Source organism: Thalassophryne amazonica, chromosome 11 (assembly GCF_902500255.1).
Source record: "Thalassophryne amazonica chromosome 11, fThaAma1.1, whole genome shotgun sequence".
In the NCBI taxonomy this organism is placed as follows: Eukaryota; Metazoa; Chordata; class Actinopteri; order Batrachoidiformes; family Batrachoididae; genus Thalassophryne; species Thalassophryne amazonica.
The window spans coordinates 66,625,764-66,650,268 of NC_047113.1; the positions used below are offsets into that span (position 1 = coordinate 66,625,764).

Below are 24,505 nucleotides of genomic sequence, written 5' to 3' on the forward strand. Positions count from 1 at the left end.
GGATGCCCCCCCTCCCCCCAGCGTACACAAGGACAGGATGAAAATACAAAATCCTGTCCGCATAAAAGATGGATTAACAATATTAAAGCCAAATATTGATGAGAACGACACAAGGCCTAAAATGGTCACTGTTCAGCAGAGAACCTGCTGTCTTATTCAACAACATGGCCTTTTCTCTGGCACCACCCTGAGGCCAAATGTGACATATGAGCTCACAAAAAAAAAAAAAAAAGACTAAACATTTATTTCTCTAGTGCATTTTGTCCTGTGATGTTTGAGGTACACTGTAGCCAATAATATTTCATTTTTATTGGTATTGTGTGAAGAACGTCTCCAATCGATTCAGTGGACTGTGTGGTCTGGTTAAAGGTGTTGTCCCTCACAATATTTAATTCGTGTCAATCTTGCCTTTAGAAAGTACCTCAATTCCTGTGGCATGCTGCAAAATTTTGCATATTTTTATTGCTGGGATATTTTTTATTTATTTTTTTATTTTTTGAGGGTGATAGATGGAAGAAGTGCATGTATAAAGTTCAAAGTTCATGCTGCCTTCATTAGAAACTGCAAACTCAGAATTTCATACTTACAGCAAGGAAGAACACATCTAATCGTGCTAAATAAAGCGTTCCTCTCTTCACTGATTTTTTTGGCAAATCCATCTCATTTCATCTTAGCTGTCCAGCAGATATCCAGCAAAACCAATGAAATATGTCCAAATTTTATCTGGTGTTCCAATGGGTTCTGTGGTGTTCTATGTTTATTCAGTGTATCCATCGATGTCTGTTTCCTGTGTATGTCATTTTGCTTGGCACCTTGTCACAATTCAAGGTCTACCATGTTTCTTCCTCTCCGCGATACTAACTGGAGCATATGTAGAGTTCAGATGAAAACCCCATTAAGTCAACCTAATCACATTTGGGTTAAAATAAGGATTTATACCTGACTGAAGTTGCACAGCTCACTAGCTTCTCTTTTCCTGTTGTGAAAAATTATAGCTACCGTTTTCAAAAATTAATTCATTACCAAATGTTTGATCTGTCTGTAAAAACCCAATGTATTTGTGAAACACAGAAAGTCTATCTCTGGAAACTAATCATTTTGAACTGTTACAGAATCAATGAAACAGTGGAAAGTTGCAGAATGATCAACGAATGTGTAACATCTGGCAGTGCACAATGTTATGCTCGCACACTACACAAGGCATCAATCCTCCCCCACTGTACTGAGTTGATTTGGCTCTTTACATTTCCCTCTTGGTGATACTACAGCAGGTTCATTGATTTCCTTGAACTCTTCCATGACTAATGTGAGTATATCTGAAAAATGTGACAATTCATTGCACAAATAAAGAGATCTTGGATGTTGCCATCTTGCCATCTATGCCAGTCACTGGCACTCGACAGACAACATAGCTTTGACTACAAGCTCCAGTGGCAATATCGTTTTTCACATGTGCAGCATTTACACCCTTTAACGTCTCAGCTCTTCATATGTAGCACAACAGTACCGTTTGAGAGTTTGAGTTTCCCAGTGCGTCTGTTAGGATTTGTCATACAGAAGAACCCAAATATGCAGGCAGCCATGAAAGAGGAGGTAAGGTGCAGTCAGAGGTGATTTATTCAACACAAGTGTGAAAACAGTACAACAATCCATGTGAGGAATGACGAGGGGAAAAGTGGGAATAGAAATCAAAATGCACACAAAAACCGAGGTAACAGACCGGAACAAAGACTGAACTCCAAAATGCTACAAAACTGGAAGGGACAAAGAAGCTCAAAGTACTTACAGCAAACACACAAGGACAAAATCATATTGAAAACTGTCTGATCATAAAGATTCCAAACAGATATAGTTTGGACTATCTATGAATGAATGTTATGGAGTTATGGGGTAAAAACAGCAAGAATGGTGACAAAGGTTAATTTCAGTTTGTAGAGGAGTCGAAAGTTAAAGTTACTCCAATTTTGGTAAAAAAAAAAAAAGTGGTGCAAATTCTTGGTTGAGCTAAAACGATTAATAAATGAAATAGTTTTGACTATGTTGAGTGCTTGCTCTCTAAAATAAAGGTCAAACAATGTCGACATCCATTGGATTCTATGAAAAGTGACATATGTTATCTCATAACACGATAACTAAGGATGACACATGGTGCAAACTATTCCTTGTTGAAACCTTATTAACCAATAATTTGCATCACTTTTTACCAAAATTGTAGCAGCTTTAACTTTTGACCCCTGTACAAACTGAAATTGACCTTTATCACCAGTCTTGTTTTTACCCCATAACATTTAGTCATAGATAATTGAAATTATGCCTTTTTGGAATCTTTAGGTTCAGACAAATAATGTGGTACAGTTTTCAGCATAATTTGAGCATTTTTAAATTTGACCCCTGTGTAATTCTTCAATTGACCCCTCCCTGGGCACCTACTGAAAATTCAAGTGGCTACTCTGTTTTTTCAAAAGAGTAATGTCTAAGGAGTATTTGTGCTGAATTTGGTGCTTGTATCACCATTTGAAGGATTCCTCTGTAAATATTCTGCTATCTGCTGCACTATGAAGGTAATTACGATCAACACAGCTGGTGTAGAGACAGAAGAAGAAGTTACCCAACACATACAAAGTCACACTACTAAAATAAAACAGGAAGCACAAACTAAAGTTGATAAAGACACAAAACCAAGATCAAATAAACCCAGGGATGAGACATAATAACAGTCAGACTATACAGGAAACTAAACTGCAGAACAGTGACATAATAACCAAAGAGAGACACAGACAAAGACAGTCATACAGACATGAAAACTCACAGCGACTTAGACACTGACAACACTAGGAACCAACACCAGGGGGAGTCAGAGGACAAGGACCAATACAGAAATAAAACCCCAAAGGTGGTAACGCAAAACCAAGGACAGGCACAAGGGGGTGGCAGAGAAACATGACAGGCACAGAGGGATCAAACCCAAAGACCACCAACATGAGGGCACAGACAAAACACCATGACTGCAGCCAGACAGGGGATGGGACACTGAGAACACAAACACAGGTTGCAAACATGGACACAGAACACACCACAGCAGTGTAACAATGACTTTTTTAACCCACATTGGTCAAACTCCTAAACAGTTTCCAGACAATGTAAATTTTGATCATATTGGAGAAATAGTATTTTGAATCCTTTATATGAATGCTAAATTGTAAAATTATAGTGATGCCAAAGAAAATTTTTTTTTTTTTTTTTGGCCAATGGCAACATAAAAATCCAAAGGGAAGGCAGCTTTAAGTGGAGGAGGTGCAGTTTGATTTGATATAACCCCTTGGTCACATTAGTTACAAGCTACAGAGACAAAGTGACGAGCTGCCATTCATTTTCAGAGTGGCGGTTTTACAGTGACAACAGACACGTGGTCACTGTGTCACCAGGTAGGTGGGACCAAAATAGATATGAAGTTTATTTTATGCAAATACTTAGCGTTGTGACAGTGCAAGTGTAAATCCAAGTGAAGAAAGTATGACAGCTCTGTGGCATGTTTGTGCTCGCTCAAACAAAATAATCCAAGTTTACAAAAATAATGAATGTTTTTTCATTTGTGCAACAGAAAGAATATTTCATGAGGTAAAAGATTAAATTTTCCATTCAACGAGACACATGGAGCATTTCATCTTTCAGCAAATGAAATATTCTTTGCACAAATGAAAAAATAAACAAATTATTATTTGTTTTGTATAACACCTAATATAGATCCTTCTCCTTTGATATTTTATTAATTTACAAAGAAGAGAAAAGAGACTTACATCTTAAGCCTCTTTCACACCGGGGGTGCTCCCGGTTGCTCCCAGTTGCGCCGTGTGTCATTATGACGACGCCACGTGGAAGCAACTGCACGCCGCGTGCAGAGACGATGCAGCTCAGCACCACAACAGTGCGAGGGGCGCAAAGGAGGAAGCAAGTCGGGCGCTGAAAAATTAAACCTGTTTAATTTTTTTGGCGTCATGTGCTCGACGCAGAAAGGAAGTGGTTCCAGAGCAAGTCGGGGCAAAGAGGCGTTACCCGGCGTGACTTGGAAGCCAATTTATGATTCCTGCTGTGTTCCATTGTTCCTACAGTATAAATCACGCAGGATTATTTTTATACCGTGTACTTAATGTAGTAAAAACTACATGTTGAAAAAAAAAAGACCACAGAAAAAAAATGCAGTCTGATTGACAGAAATATCCAGTAAAAAGTCCGGACATTTCTAGTCCACTCATGGACGCTCGTTCACGCGCGCACATGTGAACAATTAAAAGAAAAAAAAAGTCTGGCTACAGGCATTAGTTCCTTGTTCTCTGCTCAAACTCTCACATCACAGTTTAAAGGACAAAAAAGGACATAAGTCCTGAGACAGGACATGTCAACATCAAGTAGAACTCCAGATATCTCCACATTTGCTTGACGGTTCGTTCACACGTGCATGCGCATCTCGCGGTCAAAGGAGGAAAGAAAAGAAAAATAATTGTCTGTATGCAGTTAGTTCCTTTCTCTCCTCAGACTCGCTCATCACAGTTAAAAAAGGACAGTCAGGACATGTCAACATCAAGTAGAACGCCAGACATCTCCACATTTGCTCAAGGATGGTTCATGCGTGTGCATCTCATGGTCAAGGGAGGAAAGATAAACTATAATAGAACTCAGAGCGCAGCCCTGCAGCTCAGCACAACAACAAGTAGAAGAGAAGTCAGAGTGCACAGTCTGTCTGCAGCCAAACTGTGCACTCTGACTTCTCTGTGCAGAGAACCTGCAGGCTGCATTCTCACCTCTCTGCCCCCTGCTGCACGCACCTGACGCAGAAATTCCTGCGTCGTCATGACACCACAGGGAGCAACTGGGAGCAGCCCCTGTGTGAAAGGGGCTTTACAGCCATGCTAGCATGCTAATTAGCAACAAAGGAAAGTTACCGTGAAATAAATCAATGGAACCTTTGGTTCCGTTAAGCAGTCAAGCATGAAGTATAAGTTTGTAGTGACCGTGTCAGGTTTCCCCGTCCTTGATAATTCATTTAAACATTGTGCCCAGCGATACCAAGTAACCACGAACGCCTATCAAGTGGCAAAAGCCAACTACTTGTTGCCCTCATTTGTAGCTAATCTGCCCATAGCTTTACAGCACTGCAGTGTTGGACATCAACAAAAGCAGCATCAACCAAGACACTTGGCAAACCAGAAAAGAGTAATTGTGTCTCACACACACACACACACACACACACACACACACACACACACACACACACACACACACACACACACACACGGTTCAACAATCAGCACAAACTAAAACCAAAGGCTTTCTGTCCCTGCCCCCCCGGCAAGAGTTTTCCATCTGAGGCTGCAAAGAAGAAGAAACACGTGCTGCAATTCTTTCATGTTCGACTTTGTTTATATCTCAATTGAAATACAAGGTGGCTTTTTCCTTATGCAGGCAGAGTGTGAAAAATCAATAAGCAGAATAATGATGCTTCCCTGCCTTTACGCTCGCTGTTACTTTATGACAAAGACTTCAGATCTCAGCCTCTTTCACTCATCTCTCTTATTTGTGTCACAGCTGTAGGTGCGCATCAGACAGCACATGTACGGTGCATGAACACACGTGTGCATAGGAGGCGGACGACGTGGATGTGGGGTGAAATATGAAGGAAAAATAAAGAGGGAGGAGAGAGGTGGGAGAAAAAGAATTCAACGTAAGAATTCTTCTGTAAACTAAACAGATGCTTGTGGCCCGTCTGCTCGCCGGCCTGCATAATGATGAGGAAAGAGGAAATGTTCTTACTCAGAACCCGAGATAAAAGGATTTGTAAGGGTATGTAAGTACAGAAGTGGAGTCGGGAGAGCGATCAATAATTAATTTACTTTCAACAGTCAAGGGCAATTAACACACTTTTTTGCCCATTACTCGCCTAAAAAGACCTGCGATGTAGCTTGAGCCCCTAATCTCACTGACCATTGTCACAATCAAGGATTACATGGCTAACAAATCGATGCACATGCACAGAAAATGCACACTGGAGACCGGGATTACAGGCAATTTTGTATCATTACAAATGTCAAACACGCAGGATTTTGTTGCATTAACCTCCATCGTGAAGACGAGGGTGCCTGAGCGAACTGCTGTTTGTTTAACAAACAAGGCTGTGCCTCCGTTATACATCATAAAAATGCAATTGCTCAAAACAGAATGGAATATCAATATATGATGCAACCTGAAGATCTTAAATTGAATACATTTATAGCCATTCGCATACAAGATCAATGATTTGCTCGACTCTGTAGAATGCACACGTAAACGACAAATCTATATGTAGCTCACATTATCGCAGCAAAACATTTTGTACACGTGTTCCACGTTATTTTGCACGTGGTGCATTTTTGTGCAGGAATGACTCATGCAGAGCGAGTCAGTTAATTTTCCTTTCCTGCTCCTATTTTTTGCTGTGGGTCATCACAGATTTGGCATAAGATTCATGCCGGATGCCCTTACCGAGGCTAACCCAGATGCACAATGTAGTGCAGCAGATAAGAATATTTAGAGCAGAATCCTGCAAATGGTGATACAAGCATCAAATTCGGCACAAATACTCCTAAGACATTCCTCTTTTGAATTTTCAATCGGCAGCCAGCTAGGGGTCAGTTGAAGAATTACACAGGTGTCAAAATTACAAGACGCTCCAATCAGATTGAAAACTACAACTATATCACATTATTTCCCTGATCATAAAGAGTCCATAGTTTGGGCAATCTATGTCTGAATGTTATGGAGTTATGGGGTTAAAACAGCACTTAATAGGGTATTAAAAAGGAATAGTTTGGACCATGTATCATGCTTAGTTGTCATGTTACAGGGTAAGATGTGTCATACGTCAGAGTCCAATGGACGTTGATTTTGTTTGACCTTTACTTTGGAGACCAAGCATTCAGCACTGTCAAAACTATTCCATTTATTAATCTTAGTTCAACCAATAATTTGCATCACTTTTTACCAAAACTGGAGCAACTTTATCTTTTGACCCCTGTACAAACTGAAACTGACCTTTGTCACCATTCTTGCTGTTTTAACCCATAACTCTATCATATTCAGTCTCAGATAGTCCAAACTATACCTTTTTGTAATCTTTATGATCAGACAAGTAATGTGGTGTAGTCTTCAATTTTAATGGAGCATTTTGAAATTTTGACACCTGTGTAATTCTTCAATTGATCCCTACCTGGCTCTCTATTAAAAATTCAAGTGGCCAGTTTTGTTTTTGTTTTTTTCTCAAATAGTAATGTCTAAGGTGTATTTGTGCCAAACATAATGCTTGTATCACCATTTGAAGGATTGTTTCAGTTATCTAGTTCATGAAATGGGGCCACAGGTGACCTTGAACCAGGAGCCCTTCAGGTTGGCATGTAAGTGTGCTAAACATCTCACTTCACTCCATTGTTGAAATAGCAGTGCCCCAGATTCCAGATCATGCCTGCTCTTAAAGGGAGAGATAAGACTCTGATAGGTTTGGCCAAAACATTTCCAGAGGTGGTTTCTCTAAGACTGCAAGGGAACCTCAGCTTCTCCTAAAATGTCAAAAAATTAAATGGCCAAATATGTACAGTTTGTTATTATGTCATTGACTACAAATGTGTTAGAACATGCTCATTTAGAAGACGAGTTTGTTCAGAATCAGCTACTTATCACAAATTGATTGACTATTTTGTTAACTTCTCATAAATCTTTTTTCAAAGATTGCTGCAGCTAGAGTACTGACAGGGACTAGAAGGAGAGAGCATATTTCACCCATATTGGCTTCTCTTCATTGGCTCCCTGTTAATTCCAGAATAGAATTTAAAATTCTTCTTCTTACTTATAAGGTTTTGAATAATCAGGTCCCATCTTATCTTAGGGACCTCATAGTACCATATCACCCCAATAGAGCGCTTTGCTCTCAGACTGCAGGCTTACTTGTAGTTCCTAGGGTTTGTAAGAGTAGAATGGGAGGCAGAGCCTTCAGCTTTCAGGCTCCTCTCCTGTGGAACCAGCTCCCAATTCAGATCAGGGAGACAGACACCCTCTCTACTTTTAAGATTAAGCTTAAAACTTTCCTTTTTGAAAAAGCTTATAGTTAGGGCTGGATCAGGTGACCCTGAACCATCCCTTAGTTATGCTGCTATAGACTTAGACTGCTGAGGGATTCCCATGATGCACTGAGTGCTTCTTTTTATTCACCTCTTTTTGCTCTGTATGCACCACTCTGCATTTAATCATTAGTGATTGATCTCTGCTCCCCTCCACAGCATGTCTTTTTCCTGGTTCTCTCCCCTCAGCCCCAACCAGTCCCAGCAGAAGACTGCCCCTCCCTGAGCCTGGTTCTGCTGGAGATTTCTTCTTGTTAAAAGTGCTTGCTCACAGGTCGTCATTTTGACCGTTGGGGTTTTTCTGTAATTGTGTGGCTTTTGCCTTACAATATAAAGCGCCTTGGGGCAACTGTTTGTTGTGATTTGGTGCTATATAAATAAAATTGATTTGATTTTTTTCTCAGACTGTCTGTGGTCAGTGCATTTTCCTGTAGAAGCCGAGTGTCCATTCACTTCAATGGGACTGCCTGGAAAGCTTTTTTTCATTGCCACAAAATGTGACGGTCATTGGATAAAGCCGCAATTTTGTTCCGCCCCCAGACACCCCTGGACGCCCCTGGATGCACAGCATCTCTGGGGGTGAACGGAGCTGTGGGCAGGCATGGATGCTGGAGTTCTGCACAATGACTGAATGATCAGTCGAAAATGCTGAATCCTGTTTTGATTGACAGGTAGGAATGTGAGAATTTGTTAGCACATTTTTGCGTATTTATGCATTTTTAAATTACTGCCAAAGTGTTGTGCATGCACTATAAATCAGGCCGTTTTAAAGGCACACAGTGAAGCACATTGGATTAGACGTTATGTGAGAAGATCTAGTTGAGTTACTCTCTGCTTCATTCTTCAGTAAGTGTTTAAAAGTCATCGCACGTTAATTAACACCCCTGTTTGCAACATAACATCAAATGATTTGTGATTATAAGTCTATCCGGGCATGTGTGGTAATAATTAGTGGTTGCTGATGTATTTTATTCATGAAAAGTATTGACAGGGACAAACTGAAGCATTTTGAGCCACTGAATCAATAGTTAGGTGTTTTGAAGCTTTGATACAATTACATATGGCGACATCTGCTGGCCATTCTTTAAAATAACGTGCATGGAACAATCTCGGAAACAGGCTCTGTTATGTATGTTTAATAATAAAGGTTTTATGTGTTTCTTGAAATTTTTGATGATATTTTTGTTTAAAAACATTAATAAAATGCTTGTAAAAGTCCCTTCAGCTGCTCCTTTGTTTTCACTCGGGGTTGCCACAGCAGATCCAATGTGGACCTACATGTTGATCCTGGCACAAGTTTTATGCCGCATGCCCTTCCTGATGCAACTCCACATTACATGGAGAAATGTGGCAGGGCTGGGGTTTGTACCGGGAACCTTCCGCACTGAAACCAAGTGCACTAACCACTTTGTAATTGTGCCATCATAAAATACTAGAGTACGTAATAGAGATGTAAACTGTGAACTGTGACTGTTATGACCATTTTACATATTTGAATTTACATATAAATCAATCGACAAATTTTATGATGTAAGCCGACAATGAGCTTCCGCTCTTCGACAGACCAGCAGCCGCCTTAGGTGCCTGTGCCTAATTAAGTGACTAAAATAGACCTTCATACTTTTCCCTTTTCCCTGTCAGTAAAGTCAGGTTGGACGTGCCCCAAATGTACTTGCCTCATGCACTTTAGACTTTGCACCACAGATCAAGACAGGGCCCAGTAATTTTAAAATCTTAGTCCTTTGAGGTCGCCATCATAAGTATTCGCGTCACGTGAGTGATTTTCCTGAATATCTCTGCACGTGTTCCACTGTATTCCTCAGTAGTTTTCATATGGGATGTGTTGCCAAGGAAACGGCATTAATGCACCGAGCTGACCTCAAGAGTCCAGATCAAACTCTGCATAAGCATATTTCAGCAGCTCGTTATTTCCGCTGTATTACCTGATGTACAAAAAAGAAAAAACTAGAAGCAGAGAGATGGATGATGCCCAAAGCTTTGGGGAATGAAGTTAATACAGACTGGATTCTGGAGCTGTGACACCAGTGATTACTGCTGAACCGACAGTGGGGAAAACTCATTTAACTAAGTAACTACCGGGGGATCTTTTTCCTGCACAAACTGAACATGTGTGTGCAAACTGACAATGAGGAATAAATGCTTTCGCAAAACGACTTGCACATGCATGCACATTTCAGCAGATTAGTCGGAGTACGCACATACCACATGGGTCACTGTGCAGCTCAGCGACACGTGCGCTGAGACAGTGGAAGTATTTCCATTCCTCTCATGTAATAAAGACCTGAGGATGTTTGTCACAAACTGTTTTATTCATTTTTACACATTAAGCACATTTATTTGCAGCATATAAACATTTTAGCCATGACAAAAACTAATTCACAAAGCAAAGATGTTGGACAAAAAGCAAAAATCTTACAAATATTACATATTATTCACACAACACAAATGAGGCCGAATGGCGCACGAATGAGGATTTGAATGACATTTGTGAAAAGTCAAGTCGCATCCGAATGCCTCATGCAGCAGTCGGCACAGCCGCTCAGCCACAGAACATGCACACACCACACAATACATGCACACCACAACGTAAACCCAATCAAACGGTGGTCGAGATGAGGTTGTACAGCCATCTGACTGCAGTCGCAACATTCGTATGGCGAGTCATAGGCAAGTCAGACCATTCGGACTGCGGTCGAGGGGCTGCATGACATGTTTAGCCACGACAAATCTTGGCCAAAAGTTGCAATCGAGCCAGCCTTCACACTACAGGGTGAATGACGCACAAAAGGCCACACTTGAGCAAAGTCAACGTGCAATCCAAAAACCTCCAACAGCAGTCGAGTGCACTTAGAACAGCCAGGCCTATTCGCATGGCCGCCCGAATGCAGTGCACATGACATTAGTTTCAAGGTGTGCTCGAGGTGAAGAAAGTCCAAGGGTGGTCGAGGAGCTGTGTCACCACAGTCTGACTGCATTTCAAGCAGTCAAAACGACATGTACCACAACAGCAGTCAAAACAATGTGAATGCGGCTGGCTGACATACCGCATTGGTCAGCCACCACAGACCGTGGCCGAATGGCCTGGGTGGGGCACGGACATGGTGGATTGCACTTGCATGGTACTAAGTGGGGCCAAGTGCAACACAGCTGCTAACCAACTATTCCCAGTGTCTGCCCCCCAAGTGACACAAATGGCATCAGAGTTTGTCGTGTGGCCCCCCCAATGACACAAATGGTGGCTGATTTGACCGAATGCCATCGAATGCCACATAAATGCCGCCTGAACTGATGGAATGCCATACAAAAGCGTTCAAATGTGTCGTGTGGCCCCCAGAGACACAAATGGCATCAGAGTGTGTTGTGTGGCAAACGGATTGCATTCTGCCTGATGTTCTTGCAGTCTTCCCATCTTGGGGTATTCATGCTGTGTTCTGGCTGCATTCTGCCTATTTCTGGGCATCCCTTCTTTGTTCTCTGCGCATTTGACCTGGATTCAGGCACTGTTGCACTCCGACTTTGCCGTCTTCGTGCCACATTCTGGGTATGTGGCTTGCAATTGGACATCGTTCGTTCACGCCTGCCCGAATGTCTATCCCTCCCGACTGTGGATCATATTTATCGGGTTTGGCCCACTCGGCCTCATTCGGCCTGTTTCGCCTTACTTCGTATTATGTGTGAAGGGGCCTTTAAATAAGTCATTAGAGTGATAAACACTAAAGATTAAAAGTCGAGATTTGGTGTGATGATTTTCTCTTAAAACTGAATTATTTGGGCAAAACAATCTCATGTTCTTACAAAACCATTGTATTTATTAACTCATTCAGTGATGATCGCATACTGTCTGTATGTCAGTCACACACAGAGGGCATCTCAGACAAGTCTGAATTTGAGCCTGATCAGGTTCCAGTAAGATGATTTGCTGATCATGTGTAGTTTTGGTTGTGTTGTTTTTGTGTGATGTGACCTAGAGGCAGCATCCACATGTTGATGTCACCGCCGTGAAGGACGTCTGCATTTGCACAATACGCCTGAGTGAACTGAAATAAATTAGCTTTCTGTGGCCGTTCATGTCGATGATCAATGTCATTTTACAAACAGACGCACGTCACATCCATCTATTGTGTAAAGTACAATACAGTCTCTGTGTGTGAAGCAGTCTTGCCATTTTGTGTTTCCATTTGCTCACAAAAGAATCAGTAAAAATCAACCTAATTAAAAAACACGACGTCAAATTACAAACCACCAGAGTCCTGTGATAAATACTTAGCTTGAATTATGTTAATGTCGCTTCACATCTGAGTCTCACACAGCTACTAAAAAATAAATATCTGAACAAGTTAATGTAGGTCAAGGTCACTGTACAATACATTTTAATCATACTTTGCAAATAAATGGAAAATGCAGTATTGCTCTAAATATAAGTGTGGCTTTTTTCTTGGAAATAGAGCTGAAAAAACAATGGGACAGTTTTAGGGTCTAGGCATTTACATGTCAAACATCCGCAAGAGTAGGTGGTGCCAAACATCTGTGAAAAGTGTGTCAAACAGGATTGAAGGAGCCCGCCCCTCTGACTGGCTTATAGTGCTGCATGACAGAAAGATACTGTTTTTGTCCTAAAAAAACACATGGCTCAAAAGGTCAGTAATGTAAGTAGCAACTGAGAATTTATGATGCAAATTTATACTCAAGATTGAGAAATGTAGCAGAGTCGTCAAACAAATCTCAAGCAGCCAAGAAACACAAGCCAACTGTGTGTTATATTAGAAGATGGTGAGCCCAGAAAGTTATGGTCCTGAAAGTACCAGTGTGTCAGTATATAGTTAGGAAAAATTAAAATGAGGGGCTCTCAAGAAATTAGTTTTTACAGGCAATATATGTAAAGGAAGTGGTTATGGTTATGGCAGCCGTAAATATTTAACTATGTTTACGGCAGCTGCCATAATTGATATTCTATGACTCTGTGCTTGTTGTTAATGCCTTGTTAGTATCATGGTAAGTATCCCCACCTGTCATGTGGGAGACTGGGGTTCGAGTCTCTTCACTCCTTTCATATCAACCAACAGTTTTTGTTTCAGTTATTCTTTCGGTTCATGTATCTCTGGAAGATTTGGGTTATTTGGGCTATTAAGGTTGGGGTGTCACGTGACCACCGTAATAACAAACCAACCAGCACCAGGGCTGGTAGTGGAAAAAAAAAGTCAAACTTTTTTTACTTAAATTGATTTTTATTTAACTCGACTTTTTTCATTTTTATTTATTTCACTCTTCTAAATGAGACTATACAAATATTAATATCATAATCTTTATTGACATGTTAAAACTTAAAGGTGCACATACAATATGTAGTACCATTAATTAAAGGTCCCAATTTCATATTTCGGTGATGTTTTAAGAACTGATTTCTAACAAAAATAAAAATTACAAATAGGTGTTTTGTTTTTTTTTAACAGCAGTTTAAGCCATGATTTAAATCACACCAGCCAATACCAGCAGATACCTATGGTTACTGTAACAATATCCACGGCCTAATTTAAAAATCAAAGCTGTTTGAGATTTGATCTTCAGAAGGGTTTTTTTTAAATGCATCTTGGAGGTGTGGGGGGGGGGGGGGGGGGGGGGTGAGTCATCTTAATCATAATCATATTGCCATATTCACAAAATATAGCATTTTGATTCATTCAAATGGAAGTGTCTGATGGGCAATTCTTAATATTTCATGAAACAGACACATTTTCCAGACTTGCATGAAAATGTGTTTAGATATTAAAATTGTACCTACTGTGCTGCTGAAGGGTTTTGGCACAGACGATGAAAACACTTCACTGCACGATCAGGACTACACACAACAACAACAAAGAAAAGTAAGAAAACTCACATGACTAGTGTCCAAAATACCAGGTGTTGGAAAATCTGGAGAGAACAGATTCACCTACAGTCCAAGGATGAACAGAAGAGGGGAAAAAAAAAACAACCCACAGAAAGCAGCAGTGCTACAAAATCAAGCAATCGGGGAAACAAACAAGTTCCATTGATAGCTTCAAAGAACCAGCATGAGGCTGAAGGAAATGAGAGTTTAAAAGCTGTCAGTGATTGCCAATAGAATGCAGGTGTGAGTGGTTGTGTAATGTAACTGAGATATGTTCAAGGGAGATGGAAAAAATTAGTACTCTTTGTTATTTCATGAGCAATTAGCAACAAAGTTGAATAACTAGTGTTGACAAAGCACCATATTGAAAGATTTTTTCTTTTTTGGCCCATGTTCACTATTTCACCAAATGTAATGAAAATGGATGCAGACATTTTTAAGCAATCCTGGTGACAAATCAACCAACTAACAGTCACAGGTGAAATCATAAACTTCTTGTTGAAAGTTGTAAAACACAAAAGATTCTTTATGATTCAACATCACAACCCTTGGCTGAAGGAAGATTCATTCATTCATTCATTTTCTAAGCCCATTTATGCCACTTAAGGGTCAGCAAGCCGATAGTATCTAGATACATAAGCTACGATATGATTCATGGACGATACAATGCAATCTGACACAATTCTTCATTAAATGTAGACATGCATTTTCCATGATAAGTGGCATTGCTTTCCTTCTAAAACATTTGATTTACATTAGAAATATATATATTGGTATATTTTTCCTCCTGCATATTGAAATTTTGTGTATAAAGAAACTGCCATTTTTGTGTCTCCCAGAGAACCAGACTACTTGAGGAAGTCACTTTTCTACCCTTTGTCATGTAATCTGCTGCTGTGCAAACCTGGTTCAAATGCATAAAAGGAGAAGTACCTCAAGATGTAATGGGGATCTCAGCATGCGCACTAATTTGATGATATTGTGGAAAATTATGATAGCTGAAAGAAGGAGCAACAATTTCCCATTTTGACAATGCATCGGGGTGCCACTTTATTTATTTATTTCCTTTTCAAACAATTCACAGACCTTTTACAACAGCTTGGCCCCGCCCATTAACCTCATAGAAGTTCTGACAGGAAAAGCACCACAGGGGGCCGAGGCCGCTTGTCATATGCACAGCAGGAATACACATTGCCATTCACCCACGCAGGGGGCAGAGACAATCAATATCCAGGAGAGCTTGCTATATGCATAGCAGAAATACATGTGGGCAATTACCCACACAGGGGCTGAGACAGGGAACATCAATATGCACACCTTGACATGTTAACACCTGCAGAACCACCAGTGGTGGCACTTTGGTATGTGCTTCGCACATCTGGGCATGTTACCACATACCAAACAGGAAACACACTCTGTATGCTGAATTATGTCCATTACATGTTCAATGTCCACAACAATATCTTTGGCAAATTAAAATTATAATTATTGAATTTCTCCCACTTGTCAGAGGTGGATTGGGGGTTGATCAGTTCATCTTTCAGTAGGACAATGAACCTAAGCACGCAGCCAAGCTTTCAAAGGAGTGGCTTCAAGACAACTCTGTGAATGTCTTTGAGTGGCCCAGCCAGAGCCCAGACCTGAATCTGACTCAACATCTCTGGAGAGATCTGAAAATGGCTGTGCACTGACGTTCCCCATCCAACATGATGGAGCTTGAGAGGTGCTGCAAAGAGGAATGGGCAAAACTGGCCAAATGTAGGTGCACCAAGCTTGTGGCATCATATTTAAGAAGACTTGAGACTGTAATTGCTGTCAAAGGTGCATCAACAAAGTACTGAGCAAAGGATGTAAATACAGTACTTACAGTAGTGTTCAGAATAATAGTAGTGCTATGTGACTAAAAAGATTAATCCAGGTTTTGAGTATATTTCTTATTGTTACATGGGAAACAAGGTACCATGGTACCTTGTTTCAGTCAGTGAGTTCGTTAGTTTTGTGGAACAAACAGGTGTGAATCAGGTGTCCCCTATTTAAGGATGAAGCCAGCACCTGTTGAACATGCTTTTCTCTTTGAAAGCCTGAGGAAAATGGGACGTTCAAGACATTGTTCAGAAGAACAGCGTAGTTTGATTAAAAAGTTGATTGGAGAGGGGAAAACTTATACGCAGGTGCAAAAAAATTATAGGCTGTTCATCTACAATGATCTCCAATGCTTTAAAATGGTAAAAAAAAAAAAAAAAAAACAGACGCGTGGAAGAAAATGGAAAACAACCATCAAAATGGATAGAAGAATAACCAGAATGGCAAAGGCTCACCCACTGATCAGCTCCAGGATGATCAAAGAGAGTCTGGAGTTACCTGTAAGTGCTGTGACAGTTAGAAGACGCCTGTGTGAAGCTAATTTATTTGCAAGAATCCCCTGCAAAGTCCCTCTGTTAAATAAAAGACATGTGCAGAAGAGGTTACAATTTGCCAAAGAACACATCAACTGGCCTAAAGAGAAATGGAGGAATATTTTGTGAACTGATGAGAGTAAAATTGTTCTTTTTGGGTCCAAGGGCTGCAGACAATTTGTGAGACGACCCCAAAACTCTGATTTCAAGCCACAGTTCACAGTGAAGACAGTGAAGCATGGTGGTGCAAGCATCATGATATGGGCATGTTTCTCCTACTATGGTGTTGGGCCTACATATCGCATACCAGGTATCATGGATCCGTTTGGATATGTCAAAATACTTGAAGAGGTCATGTTGCATTATACTGAAGAGGACATGCCCTTGAAATGGGTGTTTCAACAAGACAATGACCCCAAGCACCCAATAAATGAGCAAAACCTTGGTTCCAAACCAACAACATTAATGCCTCGCAGACTTGAAGAAATCATGAAAAACTGTGGTTACACAACTAAATACTAGTTTAGTGATTCACAGGATTGCTAAAAAACACTGTTTGAACATAATAGTTTTGAGTTTGTAGTGTCAACAGCAGATGCTACTATTATTGTGAACACCCCCTTTTCTACTTTTTTTTTTACTAATAGCCCAATTTCATAGCCTTAAGAGTGTGCATATCATGAATGCTTGGTCTTGTTGGATTTGTGAGAATCTACTGAATCTACTGGTACCTTGTTTCCCATGTAACAATAAGAAATATACTCAAAACCTGGATTAATCTTTTTAGTCACATAGCACTACTATTATTCTGAACACTACTGTATGTATATGTGATTTCTTAGTTTTTTTTAATTTTTAATAAATTTATAAAAATTAAAAAAAAACTTTTCATGTTGTCATTATGGGGTGTTGTGGGTAGAATTTCGAGGGGAAAAAATTTATTTACTCCATTTTAGAATAAGGCTGTAACATAACAATATGTGGAATAAGTGAAGAGCTGTGAATACTTTCCAGATGCACTGTAAATCCACTTCTGCCTGCCAACATTCAATTGATATATAAACACACATTTCGGGGGTTTTTTCCCAACAAACGTGTGTGCAGTCCTTTTGGGAAATGAAGGGAAAAAAAATATCTGGAGTTTCTTGCTGCTGCGATTTGATGGTTTGTGTTCTGTGCATGTGCAACGCAAAGTCCCCATTTCTTCCAAAAAGGACAACTTGGCAAATGACTGGATTTGTTCCTCTGGTTCAGACAGAAAGATGACAAGATTATTATTGACTCTGGGCCAGAGCCAGCAGCACGGTGGATAACATACCTACTGAGCCACGCTCAGAGTCCTTAGAGGCACAGACACAGAGAAAAAGTTGAGAGCTGTCTGTTGTGATGCGCAGAGGGAATCACCACCTCCTGCAGATACAAAGAACTCCTCAACCTCTCATGCTGTATCAGCATGCAGAGTGCAGAGTGGCGTCACATCACCAGCTTTGTATACGTCCTGCTCTTGTACACGCACGGCTTGACTGGTTGTCCCCTTTTTGTGTATCACACAGGGGCCGACATGCAGGAGGCTGATAGCTGCCTCCTGCATTATGCTGACATTTGTAATATGGAGGGTTTTTTTTTTTTTAGTTGGATGAAATAAATAAAATAGGTCTTTGGTGATGCAGATATCTTTGCAGGCAAATGACAGTCCAAATCTCTGTGCTGCCTTAGATACTGTCAAGTGACTGGATGTCTTTTGATCTCGGTGTCTTCGAAGGATCCTTGGGTACTCTTTGAATGACTTTGTATCATATGAGTGGTTACAAAGTGAGACTAAGATGAGTATATTACTTGCGTTGTGAGGGAGCGTCAGCTACGACAGGTGCCTGAGTGTTGAGGTTTCTTCCTCAATATTATCAGACAGTTTTTCCTTACCACTGTCGCCTGTGTGCTTGATCTGGGGGTTGGTAAGTTTAGATCTTACTTGTGTGAAGTGCCTTGAGGCAGCTTTGCTGTGATTTGGCGTTATATAAATTAAATACATTGAAAAATAGATTAAATTGAATAGATGGTTATTTTAGTGATGTGAGAATGGACCGGTTGTCTGCTTGGGTGGCTGCCATCCAGGACCCAAGACAGTTCCTTGGACTCGACTTGAAAAAACTAAATAAATAAACTAGATTCATAAGGAAATATTACGCGTTCAAGCAGCCCCTGTGCCACCACACCCCCCAAAAAATTATAGTACTCAAGATGTTATTGCATGGAGATGACAATTAATTCTAATCATTTCACCAAATTGTGTCCAAGAAATAAATAATTTTGGCATGGCCAAGACATTAATTTCTTGATCTAGGCAATGTACATAAACCCAGCAACTTCATACTTACAGCTGTACGGCCTTTCAAATTTCACAAAACTGACAAAATTTAGTTTCCACCAAAATCCAAGCATTATAATGTTGTGATATTTTTATAACGTGTTGCAAAATTAGAGCTCATTTCAATAACAAGAACTTGCTTATGTGGGGGGAATTTCATGGTGAATATTGTATTTTCCTTTTGTCACCATCCTGCAGACGACTTGCAGGAGAAAACACATGCATGAGGTGACCTGACCCACTTGCTTGATGCACATTTCCAGGGTGTGCATGTCAATGCCTAGATGTCTTATAAATCACTTCAGAGGTATTATCCAGTCAAAAACAACATTTTTAGATATACAAGTGTTTATTTCTCACTAACTTTCGAAAAAATATATGCAGAAATAAGCTGTTTTGGAGCATTTTCCAACATCTTGATTTATTTTGTTTGAGCAAGCAGCCAGCTGACGTCACGTTGCCTTTCTTTACTCTGATTGGCAGTTGCCGTGTCCTTCCCAGCATCCCTTGTGCTGATCGGGGGAAGTCCATACGTACTATGATGTCACTGTGACTGTGAGGAGGAAGCGTAGTTCTAAACAGAAGCCCCGTGTACACCGCCAACCCGTTCACATTTCTAACCGTTTTTCCCCACTCGACAACACACCCGCCGAGGATCAAACTCGGTTATTGGCAACTCTGTTTTGAGAAATGTGACGTTAGCGACACCAGCAACCATAGTCAATTGTCTTCCGGGGGCCAGAGCAGGCGACATTGAAGGAAATTTGAAACTGCTGGCTAAGGCTAAGCGTAAATTTGGTAAGATTGTAATTCACGTCGGCAGTAATGACACCCGGTTACACCAATCGGAGGTCACTAAAATTAACATTGAATCGGTGTGTAACTTTGCAAAAACAATGTCGGACTCTGTAGTTTTCTCTGGGCCCCTCCCCAATCGGACCGGGAGTGACATGTTTAGCCGCATGATCTCCTTGAATTGCTGGCTGTCTGAGTGGTGTCCAAAAAATGAGGTGGGCTTCATAGATAATTGGCAAAGCTTCTGGGGAAGACCTGGTCTTGTTAGGAGAGACGGCATCCATCCCACTTTGGATGGAGCAGTGTCTCATTTCTAGAAATCTGGCCAATTTTCTTAAATCCTCCAAACCGTGACTATCCAGGGTTGGGACCAGGAAGCAGAGTTGTAGTCTTACACACCTCTCTGCAGCTTCTCTCCCCCTGCCATCCCCTCATTACCCCATCCCCGTAGAGACGGTGCCTGCTCCCAGACCACCAATAACCAGCAAAAATCTATTTAAGCATAAAAATTCAAAAAGAAAAAATAATATAGCATCTTCAACTGCACCACAGACTAAAACAGTTAAATGTGGTCTATTAAACATTAGGTCTCTCTCTTCTAAGTCCCTGTTAGTAAATGATATAATAACATATTGATTTATTCTGCCTTACAGAAACCTGGTTACAGCAGGATGAATATGTTAGTTTAAATGAGTCAACACCCCCGAGTCACACTAACTGCCAGAATGCTCGTAGCACGGGCCGAGGCGGAGGATTAGCAGCAATCTTCCATTCCAGCTTATTAATCAAAAACCCAGACAGAGCTTTAATTCATTTGAAAGCTTGACTCTTAGTCTTGTCCATCCAAATTGGAAGTCCCAAAAACCAGTTTTATTTGTTATTATCTATCGTCCACCTGGTCGTTACTGTGAGTTTCTCTGTGAATTTTCAGACCTTTTGTCTGACTTAGTGCTTAGCTCAGATAATTATAGTGGGCGATTTTAACATCCACACAGATGCTGAGAATGACAGCCTCAACACTGCATTTAATCTATTATTAGACTCAATTGGCTTTGCTCAAAATGTAAATGAGTCCACCCACCACTTTAATCATATCTTAGATCTTGTTCTGACTTATGGTATGGAAATTGAAGTCTTAACAGTATTCCCTGAAAACTCCCTTCTGTCTGTTCATTTCTTAATAACATTGACATTTACTCTGATGGACTACCCAGCAGTGGGGAATAGGTTTCATTACACTAGAAGTCTTTCAGAAAGCGCTATAACTAGGTTTAAGGATATGATTCCTTCTTTATGTTCTCTAATGCCATATACCAACACAGTGCAGAGTAGCTACCTAACTCTGTAAGTGAGATAGAGTATCTCGTCAATAGTTTTACATCCTCATTGAAGACAACTTTGGATGCTGTAGCTCCTCTGAAAAAGAGAGCTTTAAATCAGAAGTGCCTGACTCCGTGGTATAACTCACAAACTCGCAGCTTAAAGCAGATAACCCATAAGTTGGAGAGGAAATGGCGTCTCACTAATTTAGAAGATCTTCACTTAGCCTGGAAAAAGAGTCTGTTGGTCTATAAAAAAGCCCTCCGTAAAGCTAGGACATCTTACTACTCATCACTAATTGAAGAAAATAAGAACAACCCCAGGTTTCTTTTCAGCACTGTAGCCAGGCTGACAAAGAGTCAGAGCTCTATTGAGCCGAGTATTCCTTTAACTTTAACTAGTAATGACTTCATGACTTTCTTTGCTAATAAAATTTTAATTATTAGAGAAAAAATGACTCATAACCATCCCAAAGACGTATCGTTATCTTTGGCTGCTTTCAGTGATGCCGGTATTTGGTTAGACTCTTTCTCTCAGATTGTTCTGTCTGAGTTATTTTCATTAGTTACTTCATCCAAACCATCAACATGTCTATTAGACCCCATTCCTACCAGGCTGCTCAAGGAAGCCCTACCATTATTTAATGCTTCGATCTTAAATATGATCAATCTATCTTTATTAGTTGGCTATGTACCACAGGCTTTTAAGGTGGCAGTAATTAAACCATTACTTAAAAAGCCATCACTTGACCCAGCTATCTTAGCTAATTATAGGCCAATCTCCAACCTTCCTTTTCTCTCAAAAATTCTTGAAAGGGTAGTTGTAAAACAGCTAACTGATCATCTGCAGAGGAATGGTCTATTTGAAGAGTTTCAGTCAGGTTTTAGAATTCATCATAGTACAGAAACAGCATTAGTGAAGTTACAAATGATCTTCTTATGGCCTCAGACAGTGGACTCATCTCTGTGCTTGTTCTGTTAGACCTCAGTGCTGCTTTTGATACTGTTGACCATAAAATTTTATTACAGAGATTAGAGCATGCCATAGGTATTAAAGGCACTGTGCTGCGGTGGTTTGAATCATATTTATCTAATAGATTACAATTTGTTCATGTAAATGGGGAATCTTCTTCACAGACTAAGGTTAATTATGGAGTTCCACAAGGTTCTGTGCTAGGACCAATTTTATTCACTTTATACATGCTTCCCTTGGGCAGTATTATTATACGGCATTGCTTAAATTTTCATTGTTACGCAGATGATACCCAGCTTTATCTATCCATGAAGTCAGAGGACACACACCAATTAGCTAAACTGCAGGATTGTCTTACAGACATAAAGACATGGATGACCTCTAATTTCCTGCTTTTAAACTCAGATAAAACTGAAGTTATTGTACTTGGCCCCACAAATCTTAGAAACATGGTGTCTAACCAGATCCTTACTCTGGATGGCATTACCCTGACCTCTAGTAATACTGTGAGAAATCTTGGAGTCATTTTTGATCAGGATATGTCATTCAAAGCGCATATTAAACAAATATGTAGGACTGCTTTTTTGCATTTACGCAATATCTCTAAAATTAGAAAGGTCTTGTCTCAGAGTGATGCTGAAAAACTAATTCATGCATTTATTTCCTCTAGACTGGACTATTGTAATTCCTTATTATCAGGTTGTCCTAAAAGTTCTCTGAAAAGCCTTCAGTTAATTCAAAATGCTGCAGCTAGAGTACTAACGGGGACTAGAAAGAGAAAGCATATCTCACCCATATTGGCCTCTCTTCATTGGCTTCCTGTTAATTCTAGAATAGAATTTAAAATTCTTCTTCTTACTTATAAGGTTTTAAATAATCAGGTCCCATCTTATCTTAGGGACCTCATAGTACCATATCACCCCAATAGAGCGCTTCGCTCTCAGACTGCAGGCTTACTTGTAGTTCCTAGGGTTTGTAAGAGTAGAATGGGAGGCAGAGCCTTCAGCTTTCAGGCTCCTCTCCTGTGGAACCAGCTCCCAATTCAGATCAGGGAGACAGACACCCTCTCTACTTTTAAGATTAGGCTTAAAACTTTCCTTTTTGCTAAAGCTTATAGTTAGGGCTGGATCAGGTGACCCTGAACCATCCCTTAGTTATGCTGCTATAGACTTAGACTGCTGGGGGGTTCCCATGATGCACTGAGTGTTTCTTTTTGCTCTGATTGATTGACTACTAAATGTATGTCATGGCATCTGATAGCTTGAATTTCTACCCTTCAGGGGTCAAAATTCTAACTCGTTTCCACACAGTGTGAACTTTGGTCATATTAACAATATCACTATGAATCAATGAATATTTAAATGCTAAAGAATAAAATTATAGCGGTGCCAAAGAACTTTTGTGGCATGAATCTTAAAGAAAAAAAAAAGGCCACACAGCTTTAATGTCTCAATGGCAAATATTTATCACTGAGAGAAATTCGACCACTGTATCATGAATGATTCGATATGGCATCTCTGCTTTTCATGAAGGACACTTCACAATCCGACAACACTTTTCAGAATACCGAGGTCAGGCAGACCCCTTTGCAGGCCAAAACAGAGACTGAAGAGTTTTTCCCCTCAGGCCATCTGGAGCCTCAAAACACACCTCATTTTAAAAACTAAAAGCAAATGCTCAACACCTGCACACACTAATTTGTTTATGCTTTTCAACAAAAATGTCATTACATTTGAAGGCTTTTCAAGCTTTTGCAAGCGTACGTGCACATGCTTTGCAGCATATCTATCCCTGAAAAGAAAAATCCAGGAGGGGGGAGGTCCTTCATACGTCTATGGCTGCATGGGCACTTGGACCAAAATAAAAGTAAGACACCCAGCTGCTATTTGCAGACGTGTCCCTGCAGTGTGCAATGAGAGACATGCTCAACAGAATCCCAAATGGCTCCGTTTGTCCTGCACTTGAAACATTGATTAAAAGTAGAACTATACTACCTCCATGTGGTAGCTGAAAGTGCAAAAAAACATCACCAGATATTTAGACTCCATCTGTTTTTACTCTATCAATTTTAACATTTAAACTCAGAAATTTCCAGTATACTTGGAAAAAGAATTTTGGAATTTAAGTTACAAACTGGGAAATGTGGACCAAATGTATCTGGTTCATGAGATCTGTAAGAGTGTTCCATGATGCATAACACAAAATGGCTGACACACATCCAAAATGTCCTTGTATTTTGCAAAACTATCAGATCCTTTTACGGCTGTCTAACCAATAAAACCATCTGATCTTTTTATATATCTTTAATTGATACAACCAAAACATTCATGCCTATTTGGAAAAAGAATCAGCATGATGGAACACACTGTTTTTATTGTGTGAAACTACACTACATATATAAACACTAAGATTTTTACATAACCATGAACACACCGCGAAGACACCGCCCACTTTCACCACTTTGCACTCACAGACACGGATTCAAGCTGGGTTCAGGACCACCCATATGGGGGTGGCTTAGGCTAATTATAAAAGTTAGAGAACAAAAAGTCTGGGTTCTTTGTGCCTGGTGTTTGCATGCGGCCAGGTCAAGATCCCAGCGCTGAGATAACTCTGTACCGGTGCA

At 40.2% G+C, this 24,505-nt stretch overlaps 1 long non-coding RNA gene across 1 annotated transcript; it reads right to left on the reverse strand.

The window, feature by feature from the left end:
* LOC117520278 lies at positions 1-23,183 on the reverse strand. The gene is made up of 4 exons (XR_004563590.1): positions 23,111-23,183; positions 22,250-22,260; positions 5,386-5,390; positions 1-11 (listed from the first exon to the last, which is right to left on the reverse strand). It is a non-coding gene; the product is annotated as an uncharacterized LOC117520278 (long non-coding RNA).
* Between the last annotated feature and the right edge of the window lie 1,322 nt (positions 23,184-24,505).